Source organism: Monodelphis domestica, chromosome 6 (assembly GCF_027887165.1).
Source record: "Monodelphis domestica isolate mMonDom1 chromosome 6, mMonDom1.pri, whole genome shotgun sequence".
Taxonomy (NCBI): domain Eukaryota; kingdom Metazoa; phylum Chordata; class Mammalia; order Didelphimorphia; family Didelphidae; genus Monodelphis; species Monodelphis domestica.
In genome coordinates this window covers 32110426-32136335 of record NC_077232.1, presented here as the reverse complement: position 1 = coordinate 32136335, position 25910 = coordinate 32110426, and the positions used below count along the sequence as shown (strand labels likewise).

The 25910-nt window shown below is 35.7% G+C and overlaps 1 long non-coding RNA gene across 6 annotated transcripts in view; it reads left to right on the top strand.

The window, feature by feature from the left end:
• Positions 1-25910, top strand: part of LOC103099157 (uncharacterized) — a 118576-nt gene that overhangs the window by 56423 nt on the left and 36243 nt on the right. For 4 of the 6 annotated variants that reach the window (XR_008912741.1, XR_008912740.1, XR_008912742.1 and 1 more), the window contains 4 exons: positions 1488-1506; positions 4288-4353; positions 9507-9565; positions 11452-12155. This is a non-coding gene — a long non-coding RNA (uncharacterized LOC103099157). Of the gene's footprint in view, positions 1-1487; positions 1507-4287; positions 4354-9506; positions 9566-11443; positions 12156-25910 lie in introns of all 6 variants that reach the window. The other 2 variants (XR_008912737.1, XR_008912738.1) reach the window with 1 other exon arrangement.

Below are 25910 nucleotides of genomic sequence, written 5' to 3'. Positions count from 1 at the left end.
ACCCAAAAGGGTTGGATAAGAAGTTCTCTAAGTTTCCTTCTAGCTGTAATATTCTGTGTTCTGAGCTCAGCTTCCAGCTCTATCATTCACTGTCTAAGCTGCTTTCTAGTTCTGCTACCTATATACTCAGATCCCTTCCAGCCCTGATATTTTGTAGGGGGTTTTGATTCATTTATGCTGATAATCCATGCTCTAAAATCCCTTACAGCTATAACACCCTATATTCTAAGACCCTCTCTAGCTCTTATATCTTTTCTTTAAAGTACCTCCTAGTTCTGATAGTCTATGTTCAAAGATTCCTTCCAGCATTTTGTGCCAAGACCTTCCCAATTAAAACAGTTTATTCCAAATTTTCCTCTAGTTCTAACACTCTTATTTTCTGTATTTCAAGTTCCCTTTAAACTCTGACATTCTGGCTTCCATGACTAGATTAATTAACCCATAAATTCAGGGGACAGTCTAGAATAAATGTTTTCTGAAGCCCCCTTAAGACTTAATCATCCATGATTTTACTTATACTCGTTGATCTTTAAAAGTAGAGCTAAGCAATGCAACAAGATCTAGCTGGTTTCCAAAAACACGTGTGCCTATTTGAGGGGCTTTGAAGAGTCCACAGAAGATGAAAATGTCACAGAGATTCAGAAAGGCACCTTACTCATATTGTGAGTGAAGGCAAATCAAAGGAGAGTGAAGACACAAAATATGGTCATTGGGTTACACTAGTCCATGTCAGCCCTGAATCTCCTACCGGGGGATAAACTCAAGTGAATTTAAGTAGAAAGGGGAAAGATGGTTATTTTGATCATTTAAGAGGGACAAAACAAAAATCACTAAAATTGCAAGATGGTTTGAGAGCTTGAACTTTGCAGATTAGTAGTCTCCAATCTCATGAAAAAAATTTGCACTCCATCTTAAATTAGCAATTTCATAATATTACAGGTCTTATGAGAGACCACTGAGTCCAATACCATCAATTTTATAAGCATTTTTTTTAGTATAATCAGTCCTTGAAAAATTTGAAAGCTTATGCATGATACAACTGAAACAGAAAGAAAATCAGATTTATAAGGCTATCTTCCTTAAAAACAATACAAAATATTCTCCTTTTTTTTTTTTTAAGAGTGCAAGAATCACTCTGGAATCAGACCTAGGACCCAGGTGCAAATCCTGACCTTCCTATTTAGTAGCAAAGTGATCTTGAGCAGGTTAGTTAGATGGACCTCATCTGGAAAAAGAGAGTTTTGCTAGATGATCACCTCTAAGATCCTTCCATCTCTCAATCCATGGTTCTGACACCCCATGACCAATTGCATTAGTTAGCAATTAATTAGCAGTATCATTCTGAAGTAATCACTTATCATTTCTTATCAAAGTTACTCTTTAGAAAGGGACAAATGTTTGTACAAATAATCAACAAAAGAGAGGAGGGGGAAAGGCTAGGAAGGGGATCCCAAAGAATTAACTCTTTCTGCAATGTTTTCTTTCAGGGAAGAGGAGAATCAGAAGGTAAGAGAGGACTTTTTGAGCTATCCAACCTCTGGGTTTGAGTACAGGCAGCCCAACCCAAATGGTATTTGTTAATGTGCTTGTGAAATATACATCTGAAGGAATTAAGCTTGGTAGAGTATATCTAGTGCACAACTTGATAATTGCCTGGGTACTTGGTAAATGCTAACCAAACTTGGAAGGTACCAGTTCACAAACATGAAAATTAAAAAAAATTCACATCTTAGGCTCCCTACTCATCACTTGTCTGTCAAGATTTTAAAACAAATCAACCTTTGTAAATCTCTACAAATGGTTTTTGATCAGAAAAATAGGAATAAGATGATTCCAGTGATTTAAAGGGAACTCTCTCATCCCTACAGGACTAAAATATGCAGGAAATTTGAAGGGAAATTAACAATAGATGAAAAATAGAATACATTGAAATTTAAATAGATTTTGAAAACAATTCATGAACATGACTGTCCTTGGCTCCCCAGCATATCCTCTTTCTTGTGATAGAAAGTTAGAAGTATAGCATTTAAACCAAGAAAAAAGTTTAATTATTGCAAAACAGAGGACTTAATAATTAGCACATTTGACCTCCAATATTGACTTGGGAGAGTTTTCACAAAATTGTTTTGATTATTTTGTTTCCCCCCCCTTCATGAAAAAATAAACCACTTTGAAAAATGAAATGGAAGCAATGATTTTACTTTTAAAAACTGCTTTCTACTTTTAAAAACTGTCAAGAATCAGCTTCTCCAAATTATTAAATAAGTATGGTAATAAAGTATAAAACAAAAAACAGCAAAACCACTACCAGCCCTAAACCAACTATACCAAATAAATTTGATAATATAATTAAAAACAGCAACAAAAATAACTTTGCTAAATGAATAAGTAAAAATAATTTTTAAAAATTAAGAACAATTAAATTTTATTTTATTTTCATTTTTAAAGATCTTCAATAGCAATTAGTAAAATTACATTAAAATCAATATAACCAAAAGCATTTTGGAAAAATTTCAAGAGTAGAATTAATCTCAAAACTTTTAGCAAATTGCTGGTTACAGTAATCAATTTCCTGACTACTGGTTATTATTAAAATAAGCTTCATTTTATCCTTGTTAATACTGTATCATTTCAGCCCTGAAATAATTTGCAGTCAGCATTTATAAGACCAGATTTTAGAAGCTCCAGTCCCTTTCACAATAAATGGGCAAATTGCAACTTATTAAAATAATATTAAGAAAGACTGGGTTTTATATGACAAAGCTTTGATTTTGGTTTCCCCATTTTAGAATAAAGCATACAGGAAAGATTATTTAAAGTATATTATTTTCAGCTTGATAGCTATTTGATTTTATGTACTTATAAATTGGATATCAGGTTGCTGATTATAGAGATTTCTGTTTTGTTTTGTTTTGATTTTTTGAGGATTGCTTTAGAAAGAAGCAACAGAACAGAGAACATAAAACACAAAGTTAAATCTCATCATTTTAGCAAGTCAGAACATTTCAGTGATGGCAAATTGACAACTGATAAAAGTCCATTTTTCCATTGAGCCTAATTATGTAAGTTCCTTTTAGGTTAAAAGAGGAGAAATAGCTATAAATTCAGAACTTGAGTCTAATCCTCCAATTTTTGGGCTTTTCAGGATTCTTTCTGTTTCTCCTAAATTTAAATATTACCAATTTTATGTTTGAACATCAAGCAATAATTAAATTGATCTCTTATCAATTCATAAATTATCCAACTTGGAAGAAAACTTTCATTAGGAATATTTTAAATTCCATATTTGCTTTTGGGGGGAAACTATTAAATACTTTATGCTTGAATTATCCAGAGTAAGATCAGTTTGCCTTGAAACCATTAGATTATTTCCATGAAAAATTACAATTTATTAAAATACCTAAAAACCTTTGTTTCTAGGTAATGCTGTTTTCTTTAATCTCAAATTCTGAAAATATTGTAGCTATATAGATTTGCCCCTGGGTAGTATTGGTTGTTTTCTTTCATCTTAAATTCTGAAAATATTGCAGAATTATATAGCTTTGGATTTTAAACAGAGAAAGAGAAGAAAACAGACCCTAGAAGACTGTTTAATTACTTAAAATATTTTTTAAAGAATCTCTATTAACCATAAACAGATTCTTTTTTTCTGGATAGAAAGCTTATTGGATCCCTTTGTCTAAAATTTCCCCCCTAGCATTTCCAAGATCAATCTGGATGGTTTGATTATGTTTGAGAAATCTGGATAAAGGCAGTAATTTTATTTTTGCTTAATACAGTTCTTTTCCCCCTTATATTTATAAATTAAGAAATTTATATTGAAAATATCAATAGGGTTTTAACTATTGTTTTAAATTGAATTTAAAATTCAATTGAAAAGTTATTAGATATTTTAATGCTCATATTTCTGTATCCTTTTGGTTAAAAGATAAATCCCTATTTGTTTGCCCATTTTAAACATTGAAAAAATCCAGCATTTTTGCATTTAGATATATTTTATTTATTGGAAAAATGCTATTCTGGTTTTTAAAATATGAAATATGTGCATATGTAAAATACATATGACATATATATGCATGTACACATATTCTTTAGATCTGAAAATGCATATTAAAAAGTAGATTTATGGATGGACAGAAATTAAATAGCAGTGGTAAGAAACAAAGCCATATTACATAAGCATGGTTCTGGTGAATTTCAAAGCAAAAGGATCTTTTGATTTTGTCTAGGTTTTTTTGGTGAGTAGCATTAGTAAAATAATTCCTCTCTTCAAATTTTTCCATTTAGACTGAAAAACCAGCAGTTATAGCAGACCAGAAGGCTCTTTTGCTGCTGAATTTTGCCAAGAGAATGGTAAGTTTTCCTCTGAACATTTCTTTAGAAGCAAAAGTAAATATAGTTTTGTAGGATTGGGGTTTTGAGGTTTATTTTTTCATTTGATTTCTATAGCTATATTACTTTGTACTGATATCAACATTTTTAAAATATTAGAAGAAAAAAAGGAAAACAGTTTGATCTGACCACATAGAATGAAGGGAAATAAGGTTCATGGAAACTATAACCCACCAAAGAAAAAGACTTTATAAAAAAAATTGAATACAATTTAAAAAATTAAATCTAATAATGTCTAATTTACTGGAACTAAAATATATGTAATTCTGAACATTATTAGCAAAGTAATCAGGCATAGACAAATTTAAGCAGGTGCTACTAGCAGGCAAGACAGGTTTCAATTATTTCATTTCAAAATATAAAGATTTGGCATCAGAAAGGCAAAAAAAAATCTGTCTGAATGACTTTTAAAATATTTTTATTAGTCTGTTTTGACATTGTATAAACTCCTTGAAAACTCCTCTCCCAAATTAATAGTGCATCCAAAATAAATGTTTGTTCCTTTTTGAATCTGGTATACCATGTATCAATTTTAGTGAAAAAAAATTATATTTTTAAGTGCTGGCACTATATTTTGCCTTTTTTTTAGGTAAATGGAATATATGGTTTATTTGTAAAAATATGGGCTTGTGACTTAATAAATAAAAAATAAAATTATAATAGTATCATACAGAGCCCAAGACTGAATGAAATGATCTGTTATGCTATTTTATTATTACATAACATTCTCATTCCTTGGGTTCTTTTGAAAACTATTTTCTTACAAGATAGTCATTTTAGAATTTTCATGGGCAGTTGTTCTTTGCAACTTTAGAAAAATCTTCAATTTTAAAAATCATTGACAGAAATTCCAACCTCTTAAAATAATCTTCAATGCCCATTTAAAATTACTTTGATCATTATCCCCCAAAATAATATTGTGAGTTAATTCATATCCATTAATTAGATTGAAAGATACCAATGTACCCTTCTTGAAATGCTCATTTTAAAAATCCTGATCATGGGAAATTCTTGTTTATATCTAAAGTTATAAAAATGTAGCATCTGTCCTAGAAGTTGATCTGTAAGCTAAATTTTTATTTATTTTTCATGTCATTTTCTTTGATCAAGTATTTTAAAATTATCATTATAAAAGAAAGCATTTGCTGGATTTTTAAGTTTCTGTTTTTAATATTGATAATAATAGTTTTCTAAACCCTTTAACTTCTAGGCAGAATGCATTGTTTTTGTAGCACTTTCACAGCACTTTCTAAATATCCCCTAATTAATTTTGAACCTGACACTTAGGGGAAAATAACATACAAGTGCAGTTTTTTTAATTGTCCAGGAATATAGGTTAGAGATTCCTTGTCTCCTATAGACAGAGAAATGCAATTCTCTTTTCTTTCTCTGTTAGCTCCATTTGTCTTCTTTTTTCTTTTGAAACCTTACCTTCTGTCATAGAATTGATTCTAAGTATCAGTTCCAAGACAGAAGAGCAGTAAAGGCTATGCAATTGGAGTCAAGTGACTTGCCTAGGGTCACATGGCTAAGAAGTGTCTGAGGCCACATTTGAACCCAGGACCTCCTTTCTCCAGGCCTGGCATTCTACCCACCATGTAACCTAATTATTCTTCCATATGTCTTAATGCTGGGGTTTTGCCACCTTTTTTGTTAAAGAAGGTTCCATTTGCAACTTTCACATGCTTAACCCCCAGAGAAAAAATGTTTAGTCTGGAGCTATTTATGTACCCTACCTCCACCATCAATGTGGTCTATACTTTATAGAAAAACCTTTGGTTTTCATTACTTTTCAGACTTTTATTTAATCTATCACTCAGCTTCCCTAGGACCTGAAAATATTTTTAATCATTAAATTGTATTAATCCCATCGATGGGTGCTGGCTCACAAATCCAAGCTCTAAATGAAATCAGAGGGTGAGAAGATAAATGGAAAATAAAACCCACAACCCTACTATTTCTTTAGGCTATTGGCTTATGGGTAGGTGCATTTGTGACACTGTTTCAATGCAGGTTCAGAGGAAGGACCCCTAAAAATGCCTTTGGACAGCAAAAAAAAATCATTGGCATCCACCTGGAAAGCTGTGTCATTTGCTGCTTAAAATATTAACTTAAATGTCATTTTGTGGGGAAATGCTCCTTTCTCTATCTGGTCTCTGGTTTTAACTCTTGAGTATTCTAAAAAGGCATTATTTAACCAAATGGTATTGTGTTACATAATCAATGAACACATACCCAATTCTTTATCCATCTCGCTTATTTCTCTGCTTCTGGTACCATCTTGGTTTTGAGTTTCGGTTTTGATTTTGGATTCAGATTTCTATTTTGTTTTGGTTTGTTGTTGTTGTTTTTATTTCTTTTTTGGAGGTCTTTTTTGGTCCAAAGTTGTTGTATTACAGAAGTGGATCTCTTGATGTGCAGCAATTAATTTGTAATATAAACTTGGACTGTTGCTGGGGCATTGAGAGTGGCTTGCCCAAGGTCATGATGGTTAATACATACTAGAGGCAGGACTCGAATCTAGTTGTATTTAGCTGTAATTTTTCCTTCCATCCTGTATACCAAACTGCTTCTCATTTTGTCTATATGATTTCCAAATGAGTACCATGAACTTTTGTAATGCCATATGACCAATTAATCTAAAATGTTCAAGATTATGAATAGAAGCAGTTTGAGATGGCCTAAGTTCTGATTAATTGCCCATGTAATTAACCTCTACAAACATATTCCACACAATGGCTCTGCTTTCATCTGTAAATAGTTGAAACCCAAATTTATTAAGCCTCTACTATGTGATAGGCATTATGCCAAGTGCTGAGAATACAAAGATGAAAGGAAGATGTCCTTTGCCCACAAGGAGCTTCCATTCCACTTACATATACATGCACAGAGAAGAAAATGTCAAATATAGAGAAATTAATTTTGGGAAGTGAAGAGAAACCACTAACACTTGGAGATACCAAGAAAGAACTCAGATTGGAATTACCTAGACTAGCAGAATCTTTCCTTAGTGAATTTCCCCAGCCCTGGTTATTTTCTTCCACGTTATGGATTTATATCTGGTATACCCAAGGAATGTCCTGCCTGCTAACTAGTAGGTTGGATCTGGAGGCAAATGTTTTTTCTGGTTTTTATTTTTATTTTGTTTTTAATCCTTACCTTCTAAGTATCAATTCTAAGACAGAGGAAGGGCAGGGATTAGACAATCAGGGTGAAGTGACTTGCCCAAGATCAAACAGTTGGCCTGAGGCCAAACTTGAATCCAGATGGTTGTGCTGTTACTGTTTAATTGAGTTAGTGGCTTTATTAGTACCCTAATTAATATTTTTACTTCCATTTAATTTGTCTGAATGGGGTCTTTGGAAATTAAGAAAAGAGGCAGGTTTTGATCATCCTGCTTTTTTGGAAAATGGGGATTATTTGCTCTTTTAAAATATAGCTTAACTATATTGGGATATATAGGGATGTAGGGAACTAAAGGAGGCAAGAGGTTTCATTGAACTACAATTCAGAGATAAGGAAGAGTAGGTGGTAGGGCAAAATCATTTTCCTGGGAGAAATTTTTTTATGGTTACCTAAACAAAACATCCAATCACAGTGTTTCCTAAATTCTTGAATGCTTTAATTAGAGAAGTCAAATCAAATTGTTGGTATTAACTGTCTCCAATGAATGCCCAACTACATATCACATGATCATCAATCTAAATGCAGAAAGGTCTTGAGAGGCCATTTGGATCAACCTCTTTGTTTTCTATGAGAAAAAAAAAAAAGAGAGGTGTTGAATTGTCCAGAGTCACATTGATGGTGAATATTAAATGTGAAGTTTGAACTCAGGACCTTTGATTCCAGAGCCAGAAATCTTCCCCATCATCTGCCCATCTTGCCATATATGGACAGAAAACTATCCAGACTATTTATCTTCTTTAAGTATGATCTACATCCTTTTTTTCTTCTCTCATCTTGCTGCCTGCCTCTTTGCTATTCTAGGAGTTATTTTCCATCAAACCAAGGAGAGATGGAAAGAAAAGGAAAGTAAAAAGATGGCAACTCGCTCATAAGTACTAGAAAAGGTTTGGGGGCAGAGTTAGGGACTTATCTCTAAATTCCAGTTCTCCTTGGGATAGATCTCATTAAGATACTAAAGTGTTGGTGACTTTGGTCCTGGATTTGTTTTCCATAGAAGGTGACATGCTAGAGTAGAGAGAAGGCTGAACTTGAACTCAGAAAGGCATAGATTCTAGTCTTGTCTGGGATACATCCTGGCTGTGTGACCATGGCCATGAAATTTCAAATTGCAGATGAATTGCTTGCCTGTATTGGTGGAGGGAATTTCCAAGCTAGGAGTTCTTTTTGAGGACAAAATCACGGATACAGACCAAAATAAAGATACTTCTGTAACTGTGTACAAAGCATGGTGGCATTTTAATGAGACAGGGGCCTCTTAAGGGAGGAAGTGCATGTTTTATTCAAGCTACTGTTTTCTTAGCTTAAAAAAATAGATTCAAGTGGAATATCAGATACTTTTGTTCCTATGTGAGGTTATAGTTATCTTTTTTTTTTCCAGGAAGAAAATTCAAATGAGTTGGGCTCCCAGAGAAACAAAATGTCTCTTCTTTAGCAAAGCTTAACCACATATGAATCAATAAAATAACATACTTTTAGAAAAATAAATCATAGAACATTTTTTAAAGGGGAGCTTAATGGATTTAAGTGGGAGGAAAGAGAATTGCTCGGGTATTTCTGGCATTGTTCTGGTTCAAGATGGATCTTTCAAAAATGCCCTTAAGATAGAAGAGGTGCTAGAGCTTTCAAAAAAATAAAGGAACCAGTGCACCTTGCTCAACAAAAATGAATTAGAGAACCTCTGATTTGGAAAAGACTTCAGAGATCAGCTGGGCCAATCCATAACTGCAAACGACTAACATTATCATCTTCGTCATCATTGTCATCATCACTGACATTTCTATGGTGCTTTAAGGTTTGCGAAATACTTTACAATTATGGACTCATTTTCTCCTTACAATAACCCTTGAAGGAAGTGTTCTCATTATTCCCATTTTTTAAAAAATGTTTTAAACTTAATTTAACTTCTTTTTTTTTTGTTATATTTTAAGTTCTGAGTGGTCTCCATCCCTTCCCAGGACTAGAGAAGACCAACATTTCACACCCACACGTATGTACACATATAAAACCATATTTTGCATACTTCTGTTTATTGGTTCTTTCTCTGGAAGTGGATAACATCTTCTTTTAAAGGTCCTTTGTAGTTTTTAAAAAATATTCATAATACTCAGAATAGCTTAATCATTCAGTTACTCTCTGAAAAATATTGCTGCTAATATGCACCATGTTGTCTTGGTTCTCAGTTCACTCTTCATTATTTCATGCAAGTCTTTCCATGTTTTTCTAAACTCAGCCTGCTTATCATTTCTTTTAGCATAGTAGTATTCTGTCACACTCATATGTCATACATTATCCAACTGATGAACATCCCCTCAATTTCCCATTCTCTACCACCACAAAGAGAGCTGCTATGAATTTTTTTAAACCCTTACCTTCCATCTTGGAATCAATATTAAGTATTGGCTCCAAGGCAGAAGAGTAGTAAGGGCTAGGCAATGGGGGTTAAGTGACTTGCCCAGGGTCACACATACTATAAATATTTTAGAATATATCATTTCTTTTTCTCGTCCCCTGATCACCTTGGGGAACTGACTTAAGAGGGGGTACTGCCAGATCAAAAGGTTTTATAACTCTTTGGGTATAATTAGAGATTGCTCCCCAAAATGGTTAGTTTGGCTCACAGTTCCACTAACAGTGTATTAGTGTCCCAGTTCTTCCACATCCCTTCTGACCTTTGTCATTTTTCACTTCTGTCATTTTAGATAATCTGATAGATATAAGGTGGTATCTCAGAGTTATTTAATTTGCATCAGTAATCAATAATGATTTAGAACATTTTTTACATGACTACATATACCTTCAATTTCTTCTTCCAAAAAAAACAGCCTGGTCATATCTTTTGACCATTTATCAATTGAGGAATGACTTATATTCTTATAAATAGGACAATATTCTCTATATATTTGAGATATGAGACCTTTTTCTGAAAAACTGTTTATAAATTCCCTTTCCTCAGTTTTTTGCTTTCCTTCTAATCTTGGCTACTTTGGTTTTATTTGTACAAAACCTTTAAAATTTAGTGTAATTTAAATTATACATTTTGCATTTCACAATGTTCCCTATCTCTTGTTTATTCATAAATTATTCTCCTATTCCATAAATCTGATAGGTGGTATGTTCTATGTTATTCTAAGTTACTTATATCTCCTTTCATGTCTAGATTATATATCCATTTTTACCTCATCTTGGTAAATGGTATAAGGTACTGATCTATACCTATTTTCTGCCAAATTGCTTTCCAGTTTTCCCAACAATTTTTATCATAATGAATTTTTATTGCAAAAGCTGAAATTTTTGTATTTGTTAAACAGAAGGTTATTAACTATGGTGTATTATATCTACTCTGTTCCACTGATCCACCTTGCTATTTCTTAGCCAGTACCAGATGGTTTTGCTATTACTATTTTTTAATATAGTTTGAAATCTGGTACTGCTAGACCACCTTCCTTTACATTTTTAAATTCAATTCCTTTGATATTTTTCACCTTTTGTTTTTCCAAATTAATTTTATTTTTTCTAGATCAATAAAATAATTTTAATTGACTTAATTTGGATAGCATTGAATCAGTAAATTATTTTAGGTAGAATTATTGTTTTATCATATTGGCTCTGCCCATCCATGCACAATTCATATTTCTCAAATTATTTAAATATTATTTAATTTATATAAAATTTGCTTTATTATTATGTTTATGTGTTTCCTGGATTTGTCTTGACAGGTATACTCCCAGGCATTTTATTTTGTCTGTTGTTATTTTAAATGGGGAATCTATGTCTATCTCTTCTTGCAGAGATTTGTTGGTGATGTATAGAAATGCTGATGAATTTTATGGATTTATTTTGTATCCTGCTATTTTGTTCATTCCAGTTTTACAGATGAAATAACTGAGGCCAAGTGGAGTTAAATGACTTGCCTGGATTCATACAGAGAATGAATGTCTGAAGCAGAATTCCAACTCAGATCTTACTGATTCCATGTCCAATTGGACTACACCCAGGTGATGGCATCTGCAGTAAATGGTCAACCAGCCCCTGCTTGAAGATCTATATGGGAGAAGAATCTATTGCCTCTTATGCGATCCATTCTACACTTGGGCAATTTTTTTTCCTTCTCTCTAGCAGAAATCTGCCTTTCCTCCATCCCATCAGTTACTCATCTACAAACAGGTGCCTGTACTTAGAATTAAAGAAGAAGAACTAGCTCTTCCAGAAGGACAAAAATGAGTCTTTGTTTAATTCTCTCCAGGAATAATCGTGAAGATCAAGATAGGTAGTTCTCCCCTTGATAAGTAAATAGAAGATTTGGAATATCTGCAAACTGATATCTTACCAGCTGCAAATATCTTGAAAACCTAGAGGAAAAAGCAATCCATCTGCCAAATGATTTTGCCTGAATTTTCTGGGTGATTGGGGAAAAATTTATTTCTTCTCAAAACCTAAATGAAAAAATCTGATCTCATATACCCAAATTAATCAGATAATTGCCAACTATTTCACTTGGACATCTACACTTGGGTGCAGAACCAGTCTGAAAACCTGCTAACCTGACCAGAAAAACAGTGCCTTAATTCAAGCTCATGGTGAGTACTTTGAGTCAGTCTTCCTAATTCTCTTTCTTCTTCCATTCTTTTCTTTGCATTGTACAGTTAGGGGAAATCTCCCTTTTTGTTGTACTACATATTTGAGGCTTGATTTAAAAGGGTGTCTCCATGGAGGTTTGTAGGAGAGATTAGGTAGTCCCTGGTAGTGCCACAGAGAATTTGTAATAGAACGCTGAGGCAAAGGGGTTTTCTCCCTAGCAGGGTTTAGTGGAATTAACTATTTATCAGCACATTTTGGTTGTGAGATGACAAGTTCACTTTAAAACCATCCAAGCACCATCAAATCTGGCAGACCAGAAATAAAATGACACTCAAGAGACCTGGGTTTGAGTCTTGACTCTGATACCACATATCAGTGTCCCCATATGTAAAATGGTCCCCCAATTTGAATGAAGTAGATGTCTCTGGGGTTCCTACCAGTTCTATATCTATGGTACTATCATCATATGACCTTATGTCTGTATGACCATGGGCAAGTTATTCAACTTTTCTGAAAGTTTATTATCTCAGGACAGCTAGATAACACAGTGGATAGACCACCAGACCTGAAGTTGGGAGGACCTGAGCTCAAATCTGGCCTTAGACATTTCCAAGCTCATGACCCTGGGAAAATCACTTATCACTTATTGCCTAGCTCTTATTGCTTTTTCTGTCTTAGAAATGATTCTAAGACAGAAGGTAATAAAAGAAAGGAAGGCAGGAAGGAAAGAAGGAAGGCAGGAAGGAAGGCAGGCAGGCAGGAAGGAAGGAAGGCAGGAAGGAAGGAAGGAAGGAAGGAAGGAAGGCAGGAAAAAGAAGAAAGAAAGAAAGAAAGAAAGAAAGAAAGAAAGAAAGAAAGAAAGAAAGAAAGAAAGAAAGAAAGAAAGAAAGAAAGAAAGAAAGAAAGAAAGAAAGAAAGAAAGAAAGAAAGAAAGAAAGAAAGAAAGAAAGAAAGAAAGAAAGAAAGAAAGAAAGAAAGAAAGAAAGAAAGAAAGAAAAGGAAGGAAGGAAGGAAGGAAGGAAGAAAGAAAGAAAGAAAGAAAGAAAGAAAAGAAAAAAGAAAGAGAAAAAGAGAGAGTTAATTAATTCATCTATAAAATAGGGATCATTTAGATAATAAATGCAGAACTAGAAGAAGCCCTATTTACTATCTAGTTCAACCCTGGCTCTATTTTACAGATGAGGAAACTGAGACCCAGAAAGTTTAGTGATTGCCCAAGGTCACACCAAAAGTAACTGGCCAGTGAAGGTTGTTGTGAGGAAAGTTCTTTGTCAAAATTAAAGTATTCTACAAATGAGCTACCTTAAGCAATAACAATAATAATGATAATAATAATAATATATGTTCCAGACATATAATCCTCAACTTTTGAATTTGTGCCCTTGAAAGCAATAAGTCTCAGGCTATGTCCAGGGTCCCATAGACTCATCCAAAGTGCAAAATATGCAAGAATGTAGAAGTTTTTAGATTTTTAAAAAACAATCTTTTCTACTGCATACTTGAATTTCCATAAAGAGGTAAATTTAAAAAGAATGTGTCTTTAAAGTGGCATTTTCCAAGTTTTGGCAATTATATCCTGTATATCCTTCCCATTTCAGCTATGAGAGTCATTAAAAACCAAATGTGTCAAAAAACCCTAAATTTAGAGCCTTATCTTTGAATCACTGTATCACAAAGTGATAAACCAAGATTTTTTAAAATAATGAAGCACATTTGACCTCATTATTTTCACTGGAATATTTTATATTAATATACTATTACATACTATGATATATGCATGTGGTATATAATAAGTTAATCATATTTAAGGGAGAGCAAAAGGGGTTTTGTACCATTAATAAATAAAATTATTTTTTGAAAAAAGAATATGATACCATATTGATATTTTAGCTATCAAAGCAAAAGTCCCTCATTTGGGATTTTAGTTGGTTTCTTTTTCCTTTGGTGGCAGTTAGAACTAGGTTGGGAAAGTGGGTTTAAAGGCTTTTTGACAGTCCCCCAAAATGCTATAGAATGGCTAAAGAATCTGAGGACCACAGGGATGGAGGAATGAAAGCCAGAGAGAGAAACAGACCCAGCATATATCACTGTTTTAGTAGAAGGAAAGGGAATCATGATAGAATCTTAAGGTTTGTGAAAGAAAAAAGAAACCTGCTATGAAATCATAGCTCTGGAACCCCCCTCAAAAAAAATTATAGAGGAGAGAGAAAGAGACTGGCAAGAAATGTAAATATTACCTGCTAGAGAAAATTGAAGATTTAGAAGCTGTGCTGAAGGGAGGAAGCCATACAGTTAATCTTTAATAGCAATAATAATAGTTGAATATTGAAAATGTGAAAATATTAGTTGAAATATTTAAATCTTTTATAATAAAAATAGTTGAAATTATAAGAATTTTTCTGGTACTATAAAATTAAACATGCATATTTTATTTCATCTTATTCTGATAACAGTACTGTTAGATATGACAAATATTATTCTACTGTTTGATATTTGATATCTATCTATTCCTATCTGATGGGGATACAGGAGTCACATAGCTAATGTGTCAAAAATTAATTTTGAACCCAAACCCTAGTACTTTGATTAGAGAATCATAGATTTAGAGCTGTGAGAGACCATAGAGGTCATCAAGTCCAAACCCCCTGCTTCTAGATGAGGAAACTGAGGCTGAGAGAGTCTAAGTACCCTGCCCAGCATCCCATGGCCAGTATATGTCAGCTCAATCTTTCAGCCTGCTGAGAAACATTTATTAAGCACTTTCTATATGGCAGATACATGATGAACATTGAGAATGCATACACACAAACTCCAATCCCACCTCTCAAGGGGTATATATTTCTAATGGGGGTGGTGGAGGGTGGAAAAGTTACATATATAACATGCAAGATCCTTAGAGGGAAAATGGAAGGTTCTCGAGCATGAATGGACCTTAAAATATAGCAAAAGAGCTCTTAATTTTAGGGGTATCCTGAACCCCTTTGGCAGTCCGATGGGGCATTTCTCAGATGCGTAGGGTTACAAAGGAAACCAATTATAATAAAATACAATTGGGGTGGGGGGGCTTTTTTAAGTTCAAGGACCTCCAGGTTAAGAATCACTAAGAAAAAAATGTCAGAGCAGGATGGGATATTAGAGTACAGAATATCCATTCTGGAAGGGACCAAAGAAAAGAGAATGTTAATGTTAGAAGGGACCTTAGACCAAAGAAAACAGAGCTGGAAGAAACCGTAGAAATGCTCTGCTTTGGTCCTCCCATTTCATAGCTAGGGATGTTTGTAAGAATGAGGTTAAAAAAAAAAAAAGAATGAGGTTTGTTGATATATCTGCAATGAATTTCAGTGCAAAGCACCTGATGAAATCCAGAAACTTTAATGTGTTTTATTTAGTGTATCCCTGATAAAGAGAGACTTCAAAATGGGGAAAGAAGACCCTTGTGAAAGCAGAAGTTTGTGTCTCATAGCTTTTCCCATTTTAGAGAGCTTAGGAGGAAAGGAAGGATTCTCCTTTAACTGAAAAACAAGAGAAAGAAACAGTCTATTTTTTTACTAAATGGTCTGTGGCTAAATATGTGCCTATTGTTTAGAAAATTCATGGTAGAGGAGACATCTATTGGGTTCCAGAGAGGTGGGTGATCCAAATTGGATAAAGGGACCTAGGGAAAGTTTGCCTTTTGGACTGGATGGTCAAAATATTTTGGGGGGGGAGGATTTTTTTTCTCCTTTTTGTTCATTCAGATCTGCAATAACAGACTGCTGATAAGTTGAGAAGCATTGGTGACATGCTGTATTATTGTACCAAATTTATGCCTGTCTTTTATTCTTTTATCCCCTATGTTTCTCTTTCTATCCTTTGCCTCTCTTCTCTCTGTCTCCCTGTTTCTGTCTCTCTCAGTTTTTGTCTCTGTCTCTTTCTTCCTTCTTTCTCTCTCTCTCTCCTCTTTACTCCCTCTCTCTCCTGTCTGTCTCTCATTCTGTCTTTTCTCTACCTCTCTTCTCTTTATCTCTGACTCTATTTCAGTCTCTCTCTGTCTCTGTCTTTCTCTCCTCTGACATCTTCCTATCTCTGTTTTTCTCTCTGTTTTTTTCTTTCTCCTGTCTCTTTTTATCTTTCCCTATTTTTTCTCTGTCTCTCTCTCCTCTTTGTCTCTCTATCTGTTTCTGTCTCTCTGTCTCCCCTCCTTTCTGTTTTTGTTTCTGCTGTATTTGCCTCTCTCATTGTCTCTCTGTCTCTCTCTTAAAATCAAGGGCTTCTGCCTTTCCTTTTCCATGGAACCCTGAGAAAGGAGTGGAAAGAGGAGAGAAGACTCCCTAAAAATGCTTTAGTGCTTTCCCTTTACAATTCCCTTGAGAACTCTGCTAGTCCTGAAATGCTTTCTGAAGGTTTGAAAGGCTCCCCACTGGGCTGGGGACCCAGGCTCAATAGCCCTGAATTGTCTAGTAAGCCTCAGACAGAGAACCTGCCCTGACCATTCTAGGTTTGGTTTGGTTTTCTGTTCATGTGCAAGGAAACAGGAGGAAAAAAAAAACTGAGAAGGGAAGTTGCTTAGGGCCTCAATTTGAAGGTTAGTATTTGAGTTCTTATTAAGCATTTGGGCACTATATTGGTAAGTTAAGGATTCTGGAGTCTGGGGTGGGACTGGTTTCTTTTTTTATTGAAACCAACTGTTTTTAGCACACTATTTCTTGTGGAGATTCTAAAGTCTGAGCCTTCTGTCTCCCTCTGCCTCCAACATCTACTTTAATGGGGTCCTAAGAGCAGGGGGAATCATCTTGTGAAGGCATGGCAAGGAAATATGCTGGTTTGACAAACAGTCTTCTTTCCTCCTTTCTTTTAGTCCCCCATCACTCAGTCAATCATCAGATAAGTCAAGGGAAAACAAGTATTTATTAAGTATAACTACATGCTAGACTCTCCTGAGCCACAGGGCATATACAAAGAAAGGTAAACAATAGTCCTTGTTCTCTCAAGAAGATTACAGTCTAATGGCCATTTGGACTACTTTGGACGTGATTCCAAATCCATACATGTGAGGAAAAAGGCAGAAGGTAGTTAAACTGCTGACCCAGGCTGCCCAGGAAGAAGGTAATGAGCTAAGACAGGAGACTGAGTTTTTGGTTCAGTTTTTAATTTACTAGGCCTTGCAGATAGTTGTTTGCCTCTGCAACTGACCAGCCATCTGGCCTCATTTCAATTAGCTTTCATAAGCATGTAATAAATGCCTCCTTATTCAGGCACTGTGCTAAGTGCTGGGGCTACAATAACAAAAACTAAAAGTCCTTGACCTTGCAGAGCTTATGATCTACTGAGGAGAGCCCTAAATAGCATAGGTAGATAAATAAATACAAATGAAGTTTCCATTTTTCAGAGGTACAATAATAACTACTAACAAAGGAAATCATCTGTTAGTCAGTCAGTCAATAAGCATTTATTAAATACCTACTGTGTGCCAGACTGTGCACTAAATATAGGAGGGAAAAAAAAAGTAAAAGAGAATCCATCCCCCCAAGCAACTCACATTCTCATGGGAGAGACAAGCAAGGAAATTTATTTGTTTCATCTCCTGTGAAAAGATAACATCAGAAGCTCAAGGACCCAAGAATGGCATCAGAGAATTTTTTTTTATTTTTAAAAAATATTTTGTTTTTCCAATTACATGTAAAAAGGAATTTTTTAAGTCTTTAAAGGGATTTTGTTGCTTTGAACCATAAATATCAGTTATTATTTAATTCTTTTGGTGATGGAGAAAGAATTCATTTTTGTTAACATCCTTTCCCCTTATTCCAGCACCCTTCTGTATTCATTATCTTTATTTCTTTATATGAGGGGTCCAAAAAACCCTGGGAGGGTTAGGTCCAATTAAAGAAGACCCTCGTTTAATACCTAGTAAAGTCTAGAGAATGGAGATGTGATGTTAGCCAGAGTTATCTATATGTTTAAAAAAAAAGGCAAAAAAACAAAACATGTCCTTTCAGTGCTAGAGAAGGACAATCAGGAAGACCTTGCTGCCTTATCAAGAAAGTTCACTAGAGTATGGTTAAAAACATTTAGGGAATATCTTTGAGTAAGGAACTTCAAGGAAGGAAAAAGCAGTGGGGGAAACAATGTAGTAAAAATGATAACCTTTCTCTTCCTCTTCATGGTTTAAATTAGTGAACCCTTATATAAAGAAGATACAGTAACACTGATTTAGAGCTGGAAGGGCCTTGGAGGTCATCTCATCCAATCCCCCTTTTTTCAGATGAGGAAACTGAGGCCCAGAGACTTAGCCAAAATCACACAGAACAAATCCAGGAAAATATTATGATTCAAAAACTGCTCTGTGAAGAAAATAGATTTTATTTATAGAAAGTAAAATTATAGAACTCTAACATGGAGAAAAACATTATAGGGGACATAAGAATAGGAAGAGAAAGAAAGGCCAAAATAACTAAAATACAATCAATCTGAGCTTACCTTTTTTTACCTTACATAAAATTTTCATATCAAGAGTTGTTAAATGTTTCAAATTATGCCTTTCTCAAGTAACTGATTTATAACTTTTAAATATAAAGACCTTGAGAAAAATCTGAGTGTTCAGTTACAATTATAAATTTTCTGCCTGAGATATTTGAGTTATAATATGTCAGTCTGAAATTCAAGATTGAGAGACTTCTTAAAAATATATTGCTTTGTGATCAAATGCATAATTTACAAGAGGAGAGAGTATATAGGAAGGGTTAATTATTTAAATATTATGAAAAATATAGAAATAACTCATTGCAACATAAAAAGGACACAGAGTATCCTAGGATAAAAATATAAATTTTATATTTTAAGTTGAAAGCAGCAGCTTGTTAAGACATTCTGGGTAGGGGCTGAAAGAGCATTTAAAATTTAAAACAAGTCATAAAATTCTTTTGGATCTTGAATTTTAATTCATCATATTTTTTTAAGCCTCAGTGCCTCAAATTAGCCCTTGAAAATTTAAATGTCCATAGTAGCCTTATGGTTTTCATAGAGCTGGACTGATCATCAATTAATTTACCCCTTTTCTTCTCTTTTTTTTTTTGGTAGGAAAATTAAGTTTCTTGTCCTGAGCTGGATGAGTTTTTAAAAAGGGAAACATCTTGTTTTCTGACATGGATATTTAAAAATATTCTTCATTACTTTATATCCTTATCCTATTGCTTTCTTGAGAAAAGGGGCTCTGAATTGAAAAACATAAGTAGAGGAAGCTTTCTTCTTTTTTTTTTTAAGTAAATGATGTGAATGTTATGGAAATGTTAGGAAGGAAGAATTTTTTACAGTTAAAAAAATTACAGTAACTAGAAATCTCCCTAATGAAGTCCAACATGTTGAAAGAAAAGTAAAAACCATCTCTATAGATTAATTTAACTAACAGTCATTTGTACCCTAGAGTAATATCCTTGTATCATAACAAAAGGAAATAAACAAGCAAAAAAAAAAGGAAATTATTTCTAATGAATTTTCAGAAAGGCCATGATTTGGGATATTTTTGCTAAGTCAAAAATCACCGCAGCTTTTTCAGGTACCTAGAATATTCCTAAATGTTCAGGCAAATAAACTGAGGAAGAGAAAGTGGGGAGAAACAGGAGGAGGTGGGAACCTCTTTTCAGGGAAGTTGAAGGGATCATGATCATTTTAAAAGTAGACAAAGGAAGGAAGGTTAGCCAAGAAGGTATGGGACAGTCAACATAAGACATTCTGGAATGGTGGGTATATCATGGCTGGCAGGGTGGGTCAGAAGGTAAATGTAGACAGCCTGCTCAATTAGGCAAGAATTGATATTTGGAAAGTGACCTTTTTCAGTTGTGGATAATTATATCATAAAAGGATAGTCAGAGAGATAAAACAGAGCAAGTTGTCTGACGTATTCGCTTTCTATTTTTGGTAGCCACTCTGTACCATTTACATGAAATGATGGTTTAAATTCCATTTTTTGAAAAGGAGGTATTTAAAAGTCAACAGATCAACCAAAAAGAGAGAGAGAAAGAGAGAGAGAGAGAGAGAGAGAGAGAGAGAGAGAGAGAGAGAGAGAGAGAGAGAGAGAGAGATGCATATATAGTGAAAGGTCTAGACACTCATGAAACTGGAAAACTTTTGAAATATTTCATAAAATCAGAGGACGAAAGGAGATATTATCTTCATATAATTAGACCTTGAATAAAAAAAAAGACAAATTCTTGCATTCCTAAGTTCTTCTACAGATAGCAGATTTGGAAAAATAAATATGTTTCTTTGGGGTTTTTTCCCCTTTTGTTAATTATGTTATGGAAAGTAAACAAAGGTTCTTTTTTAAAGAAAATCAAATAATAAAAGTAAGTCCAGTAAAATGTCCACAGCAACTAAAAAAATATTTCAGTGTTAGTTTTTTAGGAAAAAAAATATTTTGTAAAAATGCAGTATTTTAAAGCTTTGGGATGCAGAAGACTCCATTTCTTTGTTTGGTTTTGGAGAAAACATTTTTAGGCTTTTTTATCTTTGTATTTTTTTTAAGCTGCTGGACCCATTTTATTAGCTTTAAGTATTTAGGTTAAGACTGACTTAAAATTGCTTAATTAGGATATACCAGAATTCTAAGTGATTTTAAGAAGGATTATGGTGATTTGGCAAAATATAAAATAATTTCCAAAATAGTCTTTAAATAAAATCCTTTAACATATCAGTTTTAAAATGTTTAAATCTTAGAGATTGAAATTAGGGGAAAAAGAGAAAGATAACATCCTAATGAAATCTATAATCTTACAGTAGGAAGGAGGGACTTTGTAAGTATTTGGGAAAATGTGATGCTGTCAGTTAAATTTCTAATTTGACTTTTTAGCTTTTCTCATGAAGCTATGAGTATGTTAATGTCAGGGTATATTAAGTGTACTGAAAATACTTAAGGTCTGCTTGTAGAAGAAAAATGGGAAGGAAAAAAGTACCACAATCTTTCGAGGTTAAATGTTGGCTAAAGATATTTTCAGTGAAAAATTGGGGGGGAAAGACAGAAGTAAAAATTAGTGCAGTGAATTAAAATTCCAAATATATATGTTTTATGTAACAGAGCAATTGTGTAAATTTCATGAAATATTATAGAGGATATAGGAGTAAAAATGAAAATATTAGAGATATGCTTTCTCATTGTAGTTTTCCAGGGCAAAATACTGTTTAATAAGATAAATATTACATGCTTAAAATTAAGACATTTAGGAAGAATGTTTGGTAGAAAATGAATCCTTTCCATCAATTAAAATAATTGTTTTGATTATGTTTTCTGCTTCTGGCTATTGTGTGTTGCAATACAGGTTGCATTTTCTAATGTACTTTCAAAAGTTTCTGTAAAAAATCAGGTCTAGGGTCCAATTTTATTTTTATCCATTGAGGGAAAAAATTTATTTCTTATTTTATTTTATCCATGGAGGAAAAATATCAGTTGTTTTGCAGGAAATTTGGTCGTTTCAGAGTATGGTTCAAAAAACAAAAACAAGAACCCAGATTGTTTGTCTTTCCGTAAGTTGTACCTCTGAGCATATGTTCTGTCTGTGGCCTGGCAAGTTAAGGGCATTAAACTGCTGTTTGTAATGCCCTGATCCCCAAATGTGATCTCGGTTCCACTGCATTTAGACCTTTAAAAGAATTGTGTTTTGTTGTTTTATCTCGTTTTTAATGAGGAAACTGAGGAGTTTCATAAATGAGGGTGGGAGTTAGGCTGTTTACTGAAAGATACAGACAGCTCACTTCCCCCCTGGCTCTTAGTGAAAGTGGCTGTTTGTCAATTACAGTTACGAGGACGCCAGAAAGAGACAGAACAGCTGGGGGTCCCGGGCTTGTCTGGCTTCTCATGCCCCAGGAGTGTGGGGACAGGTTCTGTGGGGCTTGGGGGGATTTTTTGGAAATTGGCTTTATTCTGGGAAGAGGACCTCTTGTTTCCCTAGGGCTCCCCTAGAGTGAGTGCATTTCATGGCTTGGAGAGAAACAGGGTCGCCTGTGGGGGCTTCTCCAGTGGGAAACGGGGGTCAGGGGTTAGCAGTTCTTGGGGGTTGTGGGGGTGCTTTAGAAATGGTTCTACTGCTCCAAGCGCCGACTGCAGGGGAGGGGGAAGCGCTCGGCCTGCCTCGGGGGTGGAGGTGGGCTGGGGGCTCCCCCATAAGGGGCTGGGGCGGGAACTAGGAGGCTGGGTAGGATTGGGGGGAGGGGAGGCCTAGTTTGCTACCCGTCCAGCCCTCGGAGGGTTAACAGCCAGGTGGCTTCGGTGCATTGTGGGACTTGTAGGCGCGAAGCATTGTGGGAGTTGTCGTAAAAGGCCGCCCGCGTGCCTTCCTGTCATGGCTTCCTGCATGCTCGAGATTCCTTCTGTGTGGCTCCGGGGGTTCGGGAGACCAGCGTGAGCCCGGAAAGAGCCCGTGGCTCCTCCATGCCTCGGTTTCCCCTTCTGTTAAATGGCGAGAGTGGCCTCACCGGCTGCTGAGGCCCCTTCAGCCCCCTCCAGGGATCTCATTTGTACATAGTAGGCGCCTAATAAGTGCTTGTTTCCGTGTTCTTCTGCTCCTAGAGGTCCCAGATTGTCTGGGAAAGGGCCGGTGAAGCCCAAAGAGTGCTGGTGACCTTTGGGACGGGTTAAGGCGACCTGGTGGTCTTGGATCCGGGCTCTGATCGCTGCTGAGGTCTCCTCTTGGGCTATGCGCGTCGGACCGAGTTCGGAGTTTAGCACAGTCCTGGTAGGGAGGGAGCGTCCTTGGGTCTGTTTCCTCCCCTGAAAAAGTGAAGGGGAGGTGGAGTGGTTCTTAACTCTCGATACGTATGTACCTGTACCCTTTGGGATTTTCAAAATAGTGTGACCCTAGGCTTGTCACAACTCTTCTGCCTAGCCCTCTCCCTTCTGTCTTGGTGTTCTAGAGACAGAAAGGAAGAATTTTTAAAAATAGACACTGATCACTTTCACTGTAGCGGTTTCCTTTTGTGTCTGTTTCATCTCTCATCCCTTTCAGGGTAGTTGTTTCCTTCCGTTTCTATTTCCTGTCTGATCTCTTTCACTGTAGTTGTTTCCTTCCGTTTCTATTTCCAGTCTGATCTCTTTCACTGTAGTTGTTTCCTTCCGTTTCTATTTCCTGTCTGATCTCTTTCACTGTAGTTGTTTCCTTTTGTGTCTATTTCTTGTCACATCAATTTCACTGTAGTTGGTTTCTTTTTGTGGCTATTTCCTGCCTATCACTTTCAGTGTAGTTGGTTTCCTTTTGTATCTATTTCATGGTTTTCAAACATTTCCCAGAGCAGAATCTGGAGACTTCAGACCAAGGGGTTCTGTACACACCAGTTAAGACTCCCTGGCTCTGTGGTCTCAGATTTCTTGCTACTGTGAGTCCTTTGGTCCTAGAAAGCTCTCTCTGCTCTCTCTAAGGAGACTTCTTAGGGCATAAGGCCGAAATAGAGATTATTTGGGGGAGGGTAGATGCGTGAATTTCATTTTATTGTTCGCATAGTAGCAGTGCTGGACTTGGAATCAGTAAAATCTGAACTCTAATCTTGAATACCCCTCCGGCCTCAGATACTTAGTAGTTTCATGACTGGACAAGTTGCTTCACTTTCCTTTCCTCAGCTGCTAAATGAACTGTTTGGGTCCAGTGGCCTCTAATACCCCTTTTAGGTCTAAACTTGGAATTTTCAATATTTGTGGTCTAAATCCTCCAGTGTTGTATGGAAGAGCTTAGATAGGTGTGTGTAGCTTTCTTTATGCACTGATATTTTGTCCTTTTAATGCTTATGGTGTTAGTATTTGACCCATAGTCTCTGTGGCTAGACTAGCCCCAGAAACAAGGCCTGCCTCTTGACTGATAGTGGTTGGGCAATGAAAGACTTAACCTCTCAGTGCCCTGTATTTAATTGGAGGGGACAGCTGGGTGGCTCAGAGGATAGAGCCCCAGGCCTAGAGATGGGAGATCCTAAGTTCAAATCTGGCGTCAGACACTTCCTAGCTGTGTCACCCTGGGCAAGTCATTTAACCCCTCTGATGTAGCCCTTCCTTCTCTACTGCCTTAGAACCAACACACAGTATTGATTCTGAGGCAGAAGGTGAGGGTTAAGGGGGAAAAAAGATTAAATTGGAGACCAGTAACCATGTGTGTTGGTGGAGTTATCTCATTTGTATTTCCCAGAAAACATAGGTCCTGGGGTCCAAAAGAATAAGAAAATCAGTATTTTGTGTTTTGCAAGCTTTTAAAGGTGGCAAATGTTTGACTGAGAACGTTTCCTTTCTGGGACATTTGGAGGAGAGCAAGGAGACGGGGTGACCGCCATCCCTGGCTGTGGAGCCCATCTAAGAGTGTTCCTGGATTTCCTGTTAACTTAGGTCTGTGCGACCACTGTGGACACCTTGGCGTTCTGAGTACAGACATCTGTTTCCCTTTCACTCCATATTGAATGACAAGATCCCAGATCTTCCCCAGATTCCCAGCTTTGGGATATTTGACCTTGGGCCTTAGAATCGAATCATACAACTAGCAGAGTGTGAGGTCAGATTTGAACCCAGGTCCTCCCAGTGCACTCTCCACTGAGCCCCCTTGCTGCCCCTCTGTGTTGTTGTTTTTTTTAATTTTATAATATTTATTTGATCATTTCCAAGCATTATTCATTAAAGACAAAGATCATTTTCTTTTCCTCCCCCGTTAACCCCCATAGCCGATGCATGATTCCACTGGGTATCACATGTGTTCTTGATTCGAACCCATTGCCATGTTGTTAGTATTTGCATTAGAGTGTTCCTTTAGAGTCTCTCCTCTGTCATGTCCCCTCAACCTCTGTAGTCAGGCAGTTGCTTTTCCTCAGTGTTTCTACTCCCTCAGTTTGTCCTTTGCTTATGGATAGTGTTTTTTCTCCTAGATCCCTGCAGATTGTTCAGGGACATTACACCGCCACTAATGGAGACGTCCATTACGTTCGATTATACCACAGTGTATTAGTCTCTGTGTACAATGTTCTCCTGGTTCTGCTCCTTTCACTCTGCATCACTTCCTGGAGGTTGTTCCAGTCTCCATGGAATTCCTCCACTTTATTATTTCTTTTAGCACAATAGTATTCCATCACCAACATATACCACAATTTGCTCAGCCATTCCCCAATTGAAGGGAATCCCCTCGTTTTCCAGTTTTGGGCCACCACAAAGAGCGCAGCTATGAATATTCTTGTACAAGTCTTTTTGTCCATTATCTCTTTGGGGTACAGACCCAGCAGTGCTATGGCTGGGTCAAAGGGTAGATATTCTTTTGTCGCCCTTTGGGCATAGTTCCAAATTGCCCTCCAGAATGGTTGGATCAGTTCACAGCTCCACCAGCAATGAATTAATGTCCCTACTTTGCCACATCCCCTCCAGCATTCATTACTTTCCTTTGCTGTCATGTTAGCCAATCTGCTAGGTGTGAGGTGATACCTCAGAGTTGTTTTGATTTGCATCTCTCTGATTATAAGAGATTTAGAACACTTCTTCATGTGCTTGTTAATAGTTTTGATTTCTTTATCTGAGAACTGCCTATCCATTTCCCTTGCCCATTTATCCATTGGAGAATGGCTTGATTTTTTGTACAATTGATTTAGCTCTTTATAAATTTGAGTAATTAAACCTTTGTCAGAGGTTTCTATGAAGATTTTCCCCCAATTTGTTGTTTCCCTTCTGATTTTAGTTACATTGGTTTTGTTTGTACAAAAGCTTTTTAATTTGATGTAGTCAAATTTATTTTACATTTTGTGACTCTTTCGATGTCTTGCTTGGTTTTAAA